Source organism: Pristiophorus japonicus, chromosome 6 (assembly GCF_044704955.1).
Source record: "Pristiophorus japonicus isolate sPriJap1 chromosome 6, sPriJap1.hap1, whole genome shotgun sequence".
Classification (NCBI taxonomy): Eukaryota; Metazoa; Chordata; class Chondrichthyes; family Pristiophoridae; genus Pristiophorus; species Pristiophorus japonicus.
This window is the reverse complement of record NC_091982.1, coordinates 63,986,610-63,999,690: the sequence shown is the minus strand read 5'-3', so window position 1 is coordinate 63,999,690 and position 13,081 is coordinate 63,986,610.

Genomic DNA, 13,081 nt, shown 5'->3' with positions numbered 1-13,081 from the left:
GATTCCCCGTTTTGTCAGTTACTGATTCCCCCTATGGTCAGTTACTGATTCCTCCCTCTGGTCAGTTATTGATCCCCCCTATGGTCAGTTAGAGATTCCCAGTATGGTCAGTTACTGATTCCCCCTATGGTCAGTCAATGATTCCCCACTATGGCCAGTTACTGATTTGCCCTATGGTCAGTTTGCCACTTATGGTCAGTTACAGATTCTCCTGAAGGTCAGTTACTGATTCCCTATGGTCAGATATTGATTCCCCCAATGGTCATTTTGATATTCTCACTATGGTCAGTTACTCATTCCCCCTATGGTCAGTTACTGATTCTCCCTATGGTCAGTTTTTGATTATTGCTATGTTTAGTTACTGATTCCCTCTGTGGTCAGTTGCTGATTCCACCTCTGGTCGGTTACTGATTCTCCCTATGGTCAGTTACTGATTCCCCCTATGTTCAGTTTCTGATTCTCCCTATGCTCAGTTATTGATTTCCCCAGAAGATCAGTTGCTGATTCCTCCCTATGGTCAGTTACTGATTCACCCGTATGTTAAGTTACTGATTGCCCCCTCTGGTCAGTTACTGATTCCCCCTATGGTCAGTTATTGATTCCACCCTATGGTCAGTTACTGATTCCCCACTATGGCCAGTTACTGATTTGCCCCTATGATCAGTTTACCAACTATGGTCAGTTACTGATTCTCCCAATATCAGTTACTGATTGCCCACTATGGTCAGTCACTGATTCCCCCTATGATCAGTTACTGATTTCCCATTTTGCCAGTTACTGATTCCCACTATGGTCAGTTACTGATTCCCTCTATGGCCAGTTACTGATTCTCCCTGTGGTCATTTTCTGATTTTCCTATGGTCAGTTACTGATTCCCCCTATGGTCAGTTACTGATTCCCCCTATGGTCAGTTAATGATTCCACCTATGGTCAGTCACTGATTCCCCACTATGGCCAGTTACTGATTTGCCCCTATGGTCCGTTTTCCAACTCAGGTTAGTTACTGATTCCCCCTATGGTCAGTTACTGATTCCCCGTTTTGTTAGTTACTGATTCCCCCTATGATCAGTTACCGATTCCCCCCTATCGTCAGTTATTGATCCCTCCCTATGGTCAGTTAGAGATTCCCACTATGGTCAAATACTGATTCCCACTATGGTCAGTTACTGATTCTTCCTGTGGTCAGTTACTCATTCTCGCCACGGTCAGTTACTGATTCCCCCTATGTTCAGTTTCTGATTCCCCCTATGGTCAGTTATTGATTCCACCCGAAGATCAGTTACTGATTCCTCCTTTGGTCAGTTGCTGATTAAACCCTATGGTCAGTTACTGATTGCCCCCTATGGTCAGTTACTGATTCCCCCTATGGTCAGTTACTGATTCGACCGTGTGGTCAGTCACAGATCCCCCTTATGGTCAGTTACTGATTCCACCTTTGGTCAGTTATTGATTGCCCCCTATAGTCAGTTGCTGATTCCCCCTATGGTCAGTTACTGATTCCCCTATGGTCAGTTATTGATCCACCCCTATGGTCAGTTACTGATTCCCACGATGGTCAGTTACTGATTCCCGCTATGGTCAGTTACTGATTCTCCCCATGGTCAGTATGGTCAGTTACTGATTCCCCCTGTGGTCAGTTACTGATTCTCCCTCTGGTCAGTTACTCGTTCTCCTTATGGTCAATTACTGATTCCCCCTATATTCAGTTTCTGATTCCCCTCTGGTCAGTTATTGATTTCCCCCTCAGATCAGTTACTGATTCCCCCTATGGTCAGTCACTGATTTGCTCCTATGGTCAGTTTACCAACTATGGTCAGTTACTGATTCTCCCTATGGTCAGCTACTGATTCCCCACTATGGTCAGTCACTGATTCCCCCTATGATCAGTTACTGATTCCCCATTTTGTCAGTTACTGATTCCCACTATGGTCTGTTACTGATTCCCACTATGGTCATTTACTGATTCTCCCTGTGGTCATTTTCTGATTCCCCTATGGTCAGTTATTGATTCCATCCTAAGATCAGTTACTGATTCATACCTATGGTCAGTTACTGATTCACCCTATGGTCAGTTATTGATTCCCCCATGGTCAGTTACTGATTCCACCCTATGGTCAGTAATTGATTCCACCCCTAAGGTCAGTTACTGATTCCCCACTACGGTCAGCCACTGAATCCCCCTATGGTCACTTACTGATTCCCTGTTTTGTCAGTTACTGATTCCCCCTAAGGTCAGTTACTGATTCCCCCCTCTGGTCAGTTATTGATCCCCCCCTATGGTCAGTTAGAGATTCCCACTATGGTCAGTTACTGATTCCCCCTATGGTCAGTCACTGATTCCCCACTATGGCCAGTTACTGATTTGCCCTATGGTCAGTTTGCCAATTATGGTCAGTTACAGATTCCCCTGATGGTCATTTACTGATTCCCTATGGTCAGATATTGATTCCCCCTATGGTCATTTTCATATTCTCACTATGGTCAGTTACTCATCCCCCCTATGGTCAGTTACTGATTTTCCCTATGGTCAGTTTTTGATTCTTGCTATGTTTAGTTTCTGATTCCCTCTGTGGTCAGTTACTGATTCTCCCTATGGTCAGTTACTCGTTCTCCTTATGGTCAATTACTGATTCCCCCTATATTCAGTTTCTGATTCCCCTCTGGTCAGTTATTGATTTCCCCCTCAGATCAGTTCCTGATTCCTCCCTATGGTCAGTTATTGATTCCCCCCTATGGTCAGTTACTGATTCCCCCTATGGTCAGTCACTGATTCCCCACTATGGCCAGTTACTGATTTGCTCCTATGGTCAGTTTACCAACTATGGTCAGTTACTGATTCTCCCTATGGTCAGCTACTGATTCCCCACTATGGTCAGTCACTGATTCCCCCTATGATCAGTTACTGATTCTCCATTTTGTCAGTTACTGATTCCCACTATGGTCAGTCACTGATTCCCACTATGGTCATTTACTGATTCTCCCTGTGGTCATTTTCTGATTCCCACTATGGTCATTTACTGATTCTCCCTGTGGTCATTTTCTGATTCCCCTATGGTCAGTTATTGATTCCACCCTAAGATCAGTTACTGATTCCCACCTATGGTCAGTTACTGATTCGCCCTATGGTCAGTTATTGATTCCTCCATGGTCAGTTACTGATTCCACCCTATGGTCAGTTATTGATTCCCCCCGATGGTCAGTTACTGATTCCCCACTATGGTCAGCCACTGATTCCCCCTATGGTCAGTTACTGATTCCCCCCTATGGTCAGTTAGAGATTCCCACTGTGGTCAGTTACTCATTCCCCCTATGGTCAGTCACTGATTTTCCCTATCGTCAGTTTTTGATTCTTGCTATGTTTAGTTACTGATTCCCTCTGTGGTCAGTTGCTGATTCCCCCTATGTTCGGTTACTGATTCTCCCTGTGGTCAGTTCAATTTCCTCCTATGGTCAGTTCCTGATTCAACCCTATGGTCAGTCACAGATTCCCCGATGATCAGTTACTGATTCCACCTTTGGTCAGTTACTGATTGCACCCTATGGTCAGTTGCTGATTTCCCCTATGGTCAGTTACCGATTCCCCTATGGTCAGTTATTGATACACCCCTATGGTCAGTTACTGATTCCCACTATTGTCAGTTACTGATTCCCCCCTCTGGTCAGTTATTGATCCCCCCCTATGGTCAGTCACTGATTCCCCACTATGGCCAGTTACTGATTTGCCCTCTGGTCAGTTTGCCACTTATGGTCAGTTACAGATTCTCCTGATGGTCAGTTACTGATTCCCTATGGTCAGATATTGATTCCCCCAATGGTCATTTTCTTCTTCTCACTATGGTCAGTTACTCATTCCCCCTATGGTCAGTTACTGATTCTCTCTATGGTCAGTTTTTGATTATTGCTATGTTTAGTTACTGATTCCCTCTGTGGTCAGTTGCTGATTCCACCTATGGTCGGTTACTGATTCTCCCTCTGGTCAGTTACTAATTCCTCCTATGGTCAGTTGTTGATTCAACCCTATGGTCAGTCACAGATTCCCCCTATGGTCAGTTATTGATCCACCAGTATGGTCAGTTACTGATTCCCACTATGGTCAGTTACTGATTCCCGCTATGGTCAGTTACTGATTCTCCCTATGGTCAGTTACTGATTTGCCCCTATGGTCAGTATGGTCAGCTATTGATTCCCCCTGTGGTCAGTTACTGATTCTCCCTATGGTCAGTTACTCTTTCTCCCTATGGTCAGTTACTGATTCCCCCTATGTTCAGTTACTGATTGCCCCCTATAGCCAGTTACTGATTCCCCCCTATGGTGAGTTACTGATTCTCCCTATGGTCAGTCACTGATTCCCCACTATGGCCAGTTACTGATTTGCCCCTATGGTCAGTTTACTAACTATGGTCAGTCACTGATTCTCCCTATGGTCAGTTACTGATTCTCCCTATGGTCAGTTACTCTTTCTCCCTATGGTCAGTTACTGATTCCCCCTATGGTCAGTTACTGATTCGACCGTGTGGTCAGTCACAGATTCCCCTTATGGTCAGTTACTGATTCCAAATTTGGTCAGTTATTGATTGCCTCCTATAGACAGTTGCTAATTCCCCCTATGGTCAGTTACTGATTCCCACTATGGTCAGTTACTGATTCCTGCTATGGTCAGTTACTGATTCTCCCCATGGTCAGTATGGTCAGTTACTGATTCCCCCTGTGGTCAGTTACTGATTCTCCCTATGGTCAGTTACTCGTTCTCCTTATGGTCAGTTACTGATTCCCCCTATATTCAGTTTCTGATTCCCCTATTGTCAGTTATTGATTTCCCCCAATGGTCAGTTACTGATTCCCCCTATGGTTAGTCACTGATTCCCCACTATGGCCAGTTACTGATTTGCTCCTATGGTCAGTTTACCAACTATGGTCAGTTACTGATTCTCCCTATGGTCAGCTACTGATTCCCCACTATGGTCAGTCACATGGTTCCCCCTATGATCAGTTACTGATTCCCCATTTTGTCAGTTACTGATTCCCACTATGGTCAGTTACTGATTCCCACTATGGTCATTTACTGATTCTCCCTGTGGTCATTTTCTGATTCCCCTATGGTCAGTTATTGATTCCACCCTAAAATCAGTTACTAATTCCCACCTATGGTCAGTTACTGATTCGCCCTATGGTCAGTTATTGATTCCCTCATGGTCAGTTACTGATTCCACCTTTAGTCAGTTACTGATTGCCCCCTTTGGTCAGTTGCTGATTCCCCCTGTGGTCAGTTACTGATTCTCCCTATGGTCAGTTATTCTTTCTCCCTATGGTCAGTTACTGATTCCCCCTATGTTCAGTTACTGATTCTCCCTATGCTCAGTTATTGATTTCCCTTGAAGATCAGTTACTGATTCCTCCCTATGGTCAGTTACTGTTTCCCCCCGATGGTAAGTTACTGATTATCCCCTATGGTCAGTTACTGATTCCCCCCTATGGTCAGTTATTGATTCCCCCCTATGGTAAGTTACTGATTCCCCCTATGGTCAGTCACTGATTCCCCACTATGGCCAGTTACTGATTTGCCCCTATGGTCAGTTTATCAACTATGGTCAGTTACTGATTCTCCCCATGGTCAGTTACTGATTCCCCACTATGGTCAGTCACTGATTCCCCCTATGATCAGTTACTGATTCCCCATTTTGTCAGTTACTGATTTCCACTGTGGTCAGTTACTGATTCCCCTCTCTGGTCAGTTATTGATCCCCCCGCTATAGTCAGTTAGAGGTTCCCACTATGGTCAGTTACTGATTCCCCCTATGGTCAGTCACTGATTCCCCACGATGGCCATTTACTGATTTGCCCTATGGTCAGTTTGCCACTTATGGTCAGTTACAGATTCTCCTGATGGTCAGTTACTGATTCCCTATGGTCAGATATTGATTCCCCCTATGGTCATTTTCTTCTTCTCACTATGGTCAGTTACTCATTCCCCCTATGGTCAGTTACTGATTCTCCCTATGGTCAGTTTTTGATTCTTGCTATGTTTAGTTACTGATTTCCTCTGTGGTCAGTTGCTGATTCCCCCTATGGTCGGTTACTGATTCTCCCTATGGTCAGTTACTGATTCCTCCTATGGTCAGTTACTGATTCCCGCTATGGTCAGTTACTGATTCTCCCTATGGTCAGTTACTCATTCTCCCCATGGTCAGTATGGTCAGTTACTGATTCCCCCTGTGGTCAGTTACTGATTCCCCCTAGAGTCAGTTAATCATTCTCCCTATGGTCAGTTACTGATTCCCCCTATGTTCAGTTACAGATTCTCCCTATGCTCAGTTATTGATTTCCCCCGAAGATCAGTTACTGATTCCTCCCGATGGTCAGTTACTGATTCCCCCCTATGGTAAGTTACTGATTGCCCCTATGGTCAGTTACTGATTCCCCCCTATGGTCAATTATTGATTCCACACGATGGTCAGTTACTGATTCCCCCTATGGTCAGTCACTGATTCCCCACTATGGCCAGTTACTGATTTGCCCCTATGGTCAGTTTACCAACTATGGTCAGTTACTGATTCTCCCTATGGTCAGTTACTGATTCCCCACTATGGTCAGTCACTGATTCCCCCTATGATCAGTTACTGATTCCCCATTTTGTCAGTTACTGATTCCTACTATGGTCAGTTACTGATTCCCTCTATGGTCAGTTACCGATTCTCCCTGTGGTCATTTTCTGATTTCCCTATGGTCAGTTACTGATTCCCCCCTATGGTCAGTTACTGATTCCCCCTATGGTCTGTTAATGATTCCCCCTATGGTCAATCACTGATTCCCCACTATGGCCAGTTACTGATTTGCCCCTATGGTCAATTTTCCAACTGAGGTATGTTACTGATTCCCACTATGGTCAGTCACTGTTTCCCCACTATGACCAGTTACTGATTTGCTCCTATGGTCAGTTTACCAACTATGGTCAGTTACTGATTCTCCCTTTGGTCAGTTACTGATTCCCCACTATGGTCAATCACTGATCCCCCTGTGGTCAGATACTGATTCCCCGTTTTATCAGTTACTGATTCCCCCTATGGTCAGTTCCTGATTCCCCCCTATCGTCAGTTATTGATCCCCCCCTATGGTCAGTTTGAGATTCCCACTGTGGTCAGTTACTGATTCCCACTATGGCCAGTTACTGATTCTCCCTGTGGTCAGTTTCTGATTTCCCCCTATGGTCAGTTATTGATTCCCTCATGGTCAGTTACTGATTCCACCTTTAGTCAGTTACTGATTGCCCCCTATGGTCAGTTGCTGATTCCCCCTGTGGTCAGTTACTGATTCTCCCTATGGTCAGTTATTCTTTCTCCCTATGGTCAGTTCCTGATTCCCCCTATGTTCAGTTACTGATTCTCCCTATGCTCAGTTATTGATTTCCCCCGAAGATCAGTTGCTGATTCCTCCCTATGGTCAGTTACTGATTCCCCGCTATGGTAAGTTACTGATTGCCCCCTATGGTAAGTTACTGATTCCCCCCTATGATCAGTTATTGATTCCCCCCTATGGTCAGTTACTGATTCCCCCTATGGTCATTCACTGATTCCCCACTATGGCCAGTTACTGATTTGCCCCTATGGTCAATTTACCAACTATGGTCAGTGACTGATTCTCCCTATGGTCAGTTACTGATTCCCCACTATGGTCAGTCACTGATTCCCCCTATGATCAGTTACTGATTCCCCATTTTGTCAGTTACTGATTTCCACTATGGTCAGTTACTGATTCCCACGATGGTCAGTCACTGATTCCCCACTATGGCCAGTTAATGATTTGCCCCTATGGTCAGTTTACCAACTATGGTCAGTTACTGATTCTCCCAATATCAGTTACTGATTCCCCACTATGGTCAGTTACTGATTCCCCATTTTGTCAGTTACTGATTCCCACTATGGTCAGTTACTGATTCCCTCTATGGTCAATTACCTATTCTCCCTGTGGTCATTTTCTGATTTCCCTATGGTCAGTTACTGATTCCCCCCTATGGTCAGTTACTGATTCCCCCTATGGTCAGTCGCTGACTCTCCACTATGGCCAGTTACTGATTTGCCCTATGGTCAGTTTGCCACTTATGGTCAGTTACAGATTCTCACTATGGTCAGTTACTGATTCTCCCTATGGTCAGTTACTGATTACCCACTATGGCCAGTTACTGATTTGCCCCTATGGTCAGTTACTGATTCCCCCTATGGTCAGTTACTGATTACCCACTATGGCCAGTTACTGATTTGCCCCTATGGTCAGTTACTGATTCCCCCTCTGGTCAATTACAGATTCGACCGTGTGGCCAGTCACAGATTCCCCTTATGGTCAGTTACTGATTCCACCTTTGGTCAGTTATTGATTGCCTCCTATAGTCAGTTTCTGATTCCCCATATGGTCAGTTACTGATTCCCCTATGGTCAGTTATTGATCCACCCCTATGGTCAGTTACTGATTCCCATTATGGTCAGTTACTGATTCCCGCTATGGTCAGTTACTGTTTCTCCCCATGGTCAGTATGGTCAGTTACTGATTCCCCCTGTGGTCAGTTACTGATTCTCCCTATGGTCAGTTACTCGTTCTCCTTATGGTCAGTTACTGATTCCACCTTTGGTCAGTTATTGATTGCCTCCTATAGTCAGTTTCTGATTCCCCCTATATTCAGTTTCTGATTCCCCCTATGGTCAGTTATTGATTTCCCCCTCAGATCAGTTACTGATTCCTCCCTATGGTCAGTTATTGATTCCCCCCTATGGTCAGTTACTGATTCCCCCGATGGTCAGTCACTGATTCCCCACTATGGCCAGTTACTGATTTGCTCCTATGGTCAGTTTACCAACTATGGTCAGTTACTGATTCTCCCTATGGTCAGTTACTGATTCCCCGTTTTGTCAGTTACTGATTCCCCCTATGGTCAGTTACTGATTCCCCGTTTTGTCAGTTACTGATTCCCCCTATGGTCAGTTACTGATTCCTCCCTCTGGTCAGTTATTGATCCCCCCTATGGTCAGTTAGAGATTCCCAGTATGGTCAGTTACTGATTCCCCCTATGGTCAGTCAATGATTCCCCACTATGGCCAGTTACTGATTTGCCCTATGGTCAGTTTGCCACTTATGGTCAGTTACAGATTCTCCTGAAGGTCAGTTACTGATTCCCTATGGTCAGATATTGATTCCCCCAATGGTCATTTTTATATTCTCACTATGGTCAGTTACTCATTCCCCCTATGGTCAGTTACTGATTCTCCCTATGGTCAGTTTTTGATTATTGCTATGTTTAGTTACTGATTCCCTCTGTGGTCAGTTGCTGATTCCACCTATGGTCAGTTACTGATTCCACCTTTGGTCAGTTACTGATTGCCCCTATGGTCAGTTGCTGATTCCCCTATGGTCAGTTACTGATTCCCCCCTATGGTCAGTTATTGATTCCCCCCCCTATCGTCAGTCACTGATTCCCCACTATGGCCAGTTAGAGATTCCCACTATGGTCAGTTATTGATTCCCCCTATGGTCACTTACTGATTCCCCGTTTTGTCAGTTACTGATTCCCCCTATGGTCAGTTACTGATTCCTCCCTCTGGTCAGTTATTGATCCCCCCTATGGTCAGTTAGAGATTCCCAGTATGGTCAGTTACTGATTCCCCCTATGGTCAGTCAATGATTCCCCACTATGGCCAGTTACTGATTTGCCCTATGGTTAGTTTGCCACTTATGGTCAGTTACAGATTCTCCTGAAGGTCAGTTACTGATTCCCTATGGTCAGATATTGATTCCCCCAATGGTCATTTTGATATTCTCACTATGGTCAGTTACTCATTCCCCCTATGGTCAGTTACTGATTCTCCCTATGGTCAGTTTTTGATTATTGCTATGTTTAGTTACTGATTCCCTCTGTGGTCAGTTGCTGATTCCACCTATGGTCGGTTACTGATTCTCCCTATGGTCAGTTACTGATTCCTCCGATGGTCAGTTACTGATTCAACCCTATGGTCAGTCACAGATTCCCCCTATGGTCAGTTACTGATTCCACCTTTGGTCAGTTACTGATTGCCCCTATGGTCAGTTGCTGATTCTCCTATGGTCAGTTACTGATTCCCCTATGGTCAGTTACTGATTCCCACTATGGTCAGTTACTGATTCCCGCTATGGTCAGTTATTGATTCTCCCGATGGTCAGTTAATCATTCTCCCCATGGTCAGTATGGTCAGTTACTGGTTCCCCCTGTGGTCAGTTACTGATTCTCCCTATGGTCAGTTATTCTTTCTCCCTATGGTCAGTTACTGATTCCCCCTATGTTCAGTTACTGATTCTCCCTATGCTCAGTTATTGATTTCCCCAGAAGATCAGTTGCTGATTCCTCCTTATGGTCAGTTACTGATTCCCCCGTATGTTAAGTTACTGATTGCCCCCTCTGGTCAGTTACTGATTCCCCCGATGGTCAGTTATTGATTCCACCCTATGGTCAGTTACTGATTCCCCACTATGGCCAGTTACTGATTTGCCCCTATGATCAGTTTACCAACTATGGTCAGTTACTGATTCTCCCAATATCAGTTACTGATTCCCCACTATGGTCAGTCACTGATTCCCCCTATGATCAGTTACTGATTTCCCATTTTGCCAGTTACTGATTCCCACTATGGTCAGTTACTGATTCCCTCTATGGCCAGTTACTGATTCTCCCTGTGGTCATTTTCTGATTTTCCTATGGTCAGTTACTGATTCCCCACTATGGTCAGTTACTGATTCCCCCTATGGTCAGTTAATGATTCCACCTATGGTCAGTCACTGATTCCCCACTATGGCCAGTTACTGATTTGCCCCTATGGTCAGTTTTCCAACTCAGGTTGGTTACTGATTCCCCCTATGGTCAGTTACTGATTCCCCGTTTTGTTAGTTACTGATTTCCCCTATGATCAGTTACCGATTCCCCCCTATCGTCAGTTATTGATCCCTCCCTATGGTCAGTTAGAGATTCCCACTATGGTCAAATACTGATTCCCACTATGGTCAGTTACTGATTCTTCCTGTGGTCAGTTACTCATTCTCGCCACGGTCAGTTACTGATTCCCCCTATGTTCAGTTTCTGATTCCCCCTATGGTCAGTTATTGATTCCACCCGAAGATCAGTTACTGATTCCTCCTATGGTCAGTTGCTGATTAAACCCTATGGTCAGTTACTGATTGCCCCCTATGGTCAGTTACTGATTCCCCCCTATGATCAGTTATTGATTCCCCCCTATGGTCAGTTACTGATTCCCCCTATGGTCATTCACTGATTCCCCACTATGGCCAGTTACTGATTTGCCCCTATGGTCAATTTACCAACTATGGTCAGTGACTGATTCTCCCTATGGTCAGTTACTGATTCCCCACTCTGGTCAGTCACTGATTCCCCCTATGATCAGTTACTGATTCCCCATTTTGTCAGTTACTGATTTCCACTATGGTCAGTTACTGATTCCCACGATGGTCAGTCACTGATTCCCCACTATGGCCAGTTAATGATTTGCCCCTATGGTCAGTTTACCAACTATGGTCAGTTACTGATTCTCCCAATATCAGTTACTGATTCCCCACTATGGTCAGTTACTGATTCCCCATTTTGTCAGTTACTGATTCCCACTATGGTCAGTTACTGATTCCCTCTATGGTCAATTACCTATTCTCCCTGTGGTCATTTTCTGATTTCCCTATGGTCAGTTACTGATTCCCCCCTATGGTCAGTTACTGATTCCCCCTATGGTCAGTCGCTGACTCTCCACTATGGCCAGTTACTGATTTGCCCTATGGTCAGTTTGCCACTTATGGTCAGTTACAGATTCTCACTATGGTCAGTTACTGATTCTCCCTATGGTCAGTTACTGATTACCCACTATGGCCAGTTACTGATTTGCCCCTATGGTCAGTTACTGATTCCCCCTATGGTCAGTTACTGATTACCCACTATGGCCAGTTACTGATTTGCCCCTATGGTCAGTTACTGATTCCCCCTCTGGTCAATTACAGATTCGACCGTGTGGCCAGTCACAGATTCCCCTTATGGTCAGTTACTGATTCCACCTTTGGTCAGTTATTGATTGCCTCCTATAGTCAGTTTCTGATTCCCCATATGGTCAGTTACTGATTCCCCTATGGTCAGTTATTGATCCACCCCTATGGTCAGTTACTGATTCCCATTATGGTCAGTTACTGATTCCCGCTATGGTCAGTTACTGTTTCTCCCCATGGTCAGTATGGTCAGTTACTGATTCCCCCTGTGGTCAGTTACTGATTCTCCCTATGGTCAGTTACTCGTTCTCCTTATGGTCAGTTACTGATTCCACCTTTGGTCAGTTATTGATTGCCTCCTATAGTCAGTTTCTGATTCCCCCTATATTCAGTTTCTGATTCCCCCTATGGTCAGTTATTGATTTCCCCCTCAGATCAGTTACTGATTCCTCCCTATGGTCAGTTATTGATTCCCCCCTATGGTCAGTTACTGATTCCCCCGATGGTCAGTCACTGATTCCCCACTATGGCCAGTTACTGATTTGCTCCTATGGTCAGTTTACCAACTATGGTCAGTTACTGATTCTCCCTATGGTCAGTTACTGATTCCCCGTTTTGTCAGTTACTGATTCCCCCTATGGTCAGTTACTGATTCCCCGTTTTGTCAGTTACTGATTCCCCCTATGGTCAGTTACTGATTCCCACTATGGTCAGTTAGAGATTCCCAGTATGGTCAGTTACTGATTCCCCCTATGGTCAGTCAATGATTCCCCACTATGGCCAGTTACTGATTTGCCCTATGGTCAGTTTGCCACTTATGGTCAGTTACAGATTCTCCTGAAGGTCAGTTACTGATTCCCTATGGTCAGATATTGATTCCCCCAATGGTCATTTTGATATTCTCACTATGGTCAGTTACTCATTCCCCCTATGGTCAGTTACTGATTCTCCCTATGGTCAGTTTTTGATTATTGCTATGTTTAGTTACTGATTCCCTCTGTGGTCAGTTGCTGATTCCACCTATGGTCGGTTACTGATTCTCCCTATGGTCAGTTACTGATTCCTCCGATGGTCAGTTACTGAT